Raw genomic sequence first — 5176 nt, forward strand, 5'->3', positions numbered from 1 at the left:
TAGCTGTGCTTTATTCCATTGTAAATGTCAACATTTATTAATTTACTTTTTAATGAGCATCTAAATTGTTTCCATTTTAAAATTATTATGCACATGACCATTCTTATTTATATATTCATGGAGATGGGTGTTAGGGTTTTTGTATACATCTGCAGGTGCCGAGGCAGGTTGTATATTGGGTGGGCCAAAAAGTCCTTTTAGATTTTTTCCATAAAATAAAAGACATTTTATATTTTCACAAGTAACTTTATTGATTTGGATATTTTGAGTATATTGGCTGTCTCCCATGTGGTATATCATTGATTATTCTCAATGTCTCAGTTTGATTGCTATCAACTTTAACTGGTCTACCTGACCGTGAAGCATCGTCCAGTGCGAAACGCCCATTGTAAAACTTGCAAACCACTTTTGACATGTTCAATCAATCACAGCATCTTCTCCACACACTGCACAAATCTTTTCTTTTTTACATTTCAGTTACATTTTTACCTTTTTTGAATAAAACATAATATTCTGAAAATCTTGTGTGTTTTCTTCCATCTTCAATATTAAAATGTCCACACAAAAATTAACCAACTTTGGTAAGTTTCTTTGTTGTTGTTGTTCAGGTACAATTGTATCTATTTTCCCACCATCACTTTCTCTGCCCTCCCCACCCCCACCTCCCACGCTCAGTCTTCATCCCCTTTTCTCAAAATGCATGCTGATATAACATGTCACAATACAATTTAACAAAGTTGTTCTGAATGAAATTAAAGAAAACTAAGTGATACTAGATCCATTGTATGGAAAAAAACCAAATGAACTTTCTGGCTAACCCAATACATTCTTCCATTTTACTTTTTACTGGCCAACTGCTTTCTATACAAACTTTATTGATGTATAATCCTATTCACAATGTCTATGATATTCTACTTTTTTATGTCCTCACCACTAATTGAAAAATTCAGGCTTTTAAATTTTGTTAACATGCTGTATATTAAAGAATATTTCACCATATCTAATTTGCATTTGCTGAATATCAGTGGAGTTACAATATTTTTATGTATTTATTGGCTATTCTGTTTTTTCATATTTTATAAATTGCCTTTTTTGGCAATCCTTGCTAGTTTTCTACCAAACTGTCTATCCTTTTCATTAATATATGTAAAGTATTTAAAAAATAAATTTCTTATGCTTCCCCATTAATAATCTTTTATCACTTAATTTTAAAAGTTAGTGTTAGTTTTCTTTTGTTTACAGAAATTTTAATGTATACACATTTATTAATATTTTACATGACATGCTATTCATAAATTATTTAAGGAATATTTTCCCATCTTAAAGTGATAAAAATGTTTTATATTTACTTGGTAAAAGTATGTGTTGCTCTTTTTCTGGGTTCACTATTCACACATGATGTTTAGTAAGGTTGACCCACTACCTGGTTCTTCTGAATGATACTTTGTTTTCACTTTTCACTTATTATATAAATGTGTAATTGGGGCTGTACCAAAGGTACAAAAATCTAACTACAACTATTATTTTTATAGTTTAATTTGAAGACATTTAAATCTTTGTGACATTAAAGCCTCTCTCTGAACATAGTATGTGTCTCTGCTTTCCCTTTTTTCTTGAATAAACTCTTCACATCTTTCAATAGATTTATCAAAGATAACTCATAGTGATTTTTCGTAGTACATTGAAGGTGTTATTGTTATTTCACTGGCCATTACTGACTAATGAGAATGCTATTATATGAAGATTGAACTTTTACCAAAAAGATTGGTGAATGCTAATAAATTTTACTGTTTTATCTTGATATTTTCTATAGAAATTATATTTTATGCTAATTGGGACCATTTGTCTCATTTCCAATTATTATACATTTAATTTCTCTTTGTCTTATGACTCTGGCTAAGATTTATAGTAATGTTTTATAATTTCATTGTAGATTATGTGGAGTTAGCCATGTAGATATTAATATTATGTACAGGTACAGACTGTTTGATTTCTTTCTTTCTACTTTGTAAACCTTTTCTTTTCTTTTCTTACTTATTATAACGAACTAGTACTTTCATTACTATGTTGAATAGTAGTGGTGAAAGTGGACATTTTCACCTTGTTCCTGATTGTTAGGGGGTAAACATTCACTCTTTTATAAAGATGTATTAAGTTAACTAAGTATTTGTTTTAATTTTTAAAATTTATTCTATATTACTTTTATTGTGTTTTTCCATTACATTTATCCCCCTTACACCCTCTCCCACCTCGACTCACTCCTTTCCTTGCTGCAATGACCATCTTGTTGTCTGTGTCCATGGTTCTTTCTCTTTAATTTGCATATTTTTGAAAGACGTTTTTTATCTTTTTGAGGAATTCACCCTATATTCCTGGTTTTCTGAGAGTTTCTATATTATGAATGGATGCTGAATTTTGTCAAGTGCTTTTTCTATCTCAAGTGTTAGTTTCATGTGATTTTTCTTCTTTATCTTGTTAATATGATGGATTACATTGATAGATTTTAAAAATATTAAAGAAAGCTTACATCCCTTAAATAACCCCTATTGATCTAATATCTTTTTTGGAGATAAAGGATTTTACTATATTTTCTAGCTTGTTACTGTAAGCATCTTGGTAAAATGATAATTTAAAAAAATCTTTCTTTACCAATATCGAATTAATTCAATCAACTAGCATATTGCTGATTGGTTAATAAACTAATTTATATTTTATATTCTTTTAGCTTCCTTTTTAATATTTTTTTATTGTTGTTCAGTTACAGTTGTCCCCATTTTCCTGCTGTGACTCTCCCTGGCCCTACCCACCCAGCACCTTCCACTCTCAGTCCTCCCCCCATTGTCCTTGTCCATGGCTCCTTTATTTATTTATACATGTTCCTTGACTTCACCCTTCCCCTTCTTTCCCTGTTGTCCCCCTTTCCTCCTCCCCTTTGGTTACTGTCAGTTTGTTCTTTGTTTACATGTCTCTGGTTCTATTTTGCTTGCTTTTTTGTTTTGTCGACTAGGTTCCACTTATAGGTGAGATCATATGATATTTATTTGTGTTTTGCCACCTGGCTTATTTCACTTAGCATGACATTCTTCAGTTCCATTCATGCTGTTGTGAAGGGTAAGGAGTTCCTTCTTTCTTTCTACTGCATAGCATTCCATTTTTTAAATGTACCACAGTCTTCTGATTAACTCATTTACTGATGGGCACTTGAGCTATTTCTAGTACTTGACTATTGTAAATAATGCTGCTATGAACATTGGGTGCACAGGTTCTTTTGAATTGGTGTTTTAGTATTCTTTGGCCATAATCCCAGCAGTGGAATTGCCAGGTCAAAAAGAAGTTCCATTTTTTAGTTTTTTGAGAAAATTCCATAATATTTTTTATAGTGGCGGCACCAGTCTGCATTCCCACCACCAGTGCAATAGGGTTCTCTTTTCTCTACAATCTCACCAGCACTTGTTGTTTGTTGATTTGTTTGATGGCCATTCTGACTGGTATGAAATGGTTTCTCACTGTGGTTTTAATTTGCGTCTCTCTGATGGCTAGTGATGCTGAGCATCATTTCATATGTCTCTGCATCCTCAGTACGTCCTTCCTGAAGAAGTGTCTGTTCAGGTCTTTTGTCCATCTTTTAATTGGATTGTTTATCTTCCTGAAGTGGAGTCCTGTGAGTTCTTTACATATTTTAGAGATACCCTTGTCCAAGGTATTATTTGAAAATATATTTTCCAATACTGTTGGTTACCTTTTCATTTTGTTGATGTTTTCTTTAAGCATGCAGAAGCTTTTTAATTTGATATAGTCCCATTTGTTTATTCTCCCTTTATTTCCCTTGCCCTGGGGAACATATCAGTGAAAATATTGCTTCATGGAATATCTGAAATTTTCCTGCCTATGTTCTCCTAGGACTTTTATGGTGTCATGACTTATATTTAAGTCTTTTATCCATCCTGAACTTATTTTTGGGTATAGTGTAAGTTGGTGGTTGAGTTTCATTTTGTTGCATGTAGCTGCCAAGATCTCCCAACACCATTTGTTGAAGAGGCTATTTTTACTCCACTTTATGTTCCTGTCTCTTTTGTCAAATATTAATTGACCATAGAGACATGAGTTTATTTCTGGGTTCTCTGTTGTTTTCCACTGATCTGTGTGTCTGTTCTTATGTCAGTACCAGACTGTTTTTATTAAATGGCCTTGTAATATAGTTAGATATCAGATATTGTGATCCCTACTGTTTTGTTCTCCTTTCTCAAAATTGCTGAGGCTATTTGTAGTCATTTATAGTTCCATATAAGTTTTCGAAGTGTTTGTTCTATATCTGTGAAAATCGACATTGGTATTTTAATAGGGATTGCATTGAATCTATAAATTGCTTTGGGTAGTATTGTAACAGGGTGCAGCCCAGAGCAGGGCCCCAAATGGGGATTTGGAATGGTGTCCAGAACTCAAGGTCTCCAGGAAACATTAGAAAAATATATAGGATGTCCTCATCCCTTCCCCCAACAGGTGTGAGCTAGGGGAAGAGACACACCGAGCAGGGCCATGCAGAACTATGTTGTACAACAGCTTTGCAGCTGACCTCTGGCATGGTCATTTAACATATCTATAATCTTAAACTGGTTTCATAGATATGTTAAATAGACATGGCCATGCTTTGAGCCAGGGGGGTAGAAGTCACTTCCATCCAAGATGTAAGTGGGGGCAACTCCCCCTAGTTACAGTGCCTGTGTGAAGCTTAGAGAAGATTGGCTCCATGACATGGGGCCCCACCTGCCCAGACTTACAATGGCAGCTCAGTAAACTTGGAAGAATACAAAAATGCTGGCAGGTGTAACTGATTGTAGGAGGAGTCGGAAATGGGGGTGTAGAAGAAGATTGGTGTGGGAATTTAAACCCAGACTCGGCAGCCATGTGAAGAGAGAACCAAGTAGCTTTGGCAGAGTGGGGACCCCACAGCCTTGGTGAGAGTGAGAACCGTGTGGCTTTGGGGTGATCCCTTTTGCCACACAGCTTAGGAAACAGGAGAGACTTTGCCTGGAAGAAAAGGGGTAAAAGGACTCTTGCTGATGGGCTATGAGAAGGTGCCACATGGCTTTGGATTAACTGGAGATCATGGTGGCAACACAGCTGATGGTACTGGGAGCCTGAATCACAGACTTCTACTTCTTTTCCTGAGATACAG

The sequence above is a fragment of the Artibeus jamaicensis genome, unplaced genomic scaffold (assembly GCF_021234435.1).
Source record: "Artibeus jamaicensis isolate MK-2021 breed Jamaican fruit bat unplaced genomic scaffold, CSHL_Jam_final scaffold_3128, whole genome shotgun sequence".
In the NCBI taxonomy this organism is placed as follows: Eukaryota; Metazoa; Chordata; class Mammalia; order Chiroptera; family Phyllostomidae; genus Artibeus; species Artibeus jamaicensis.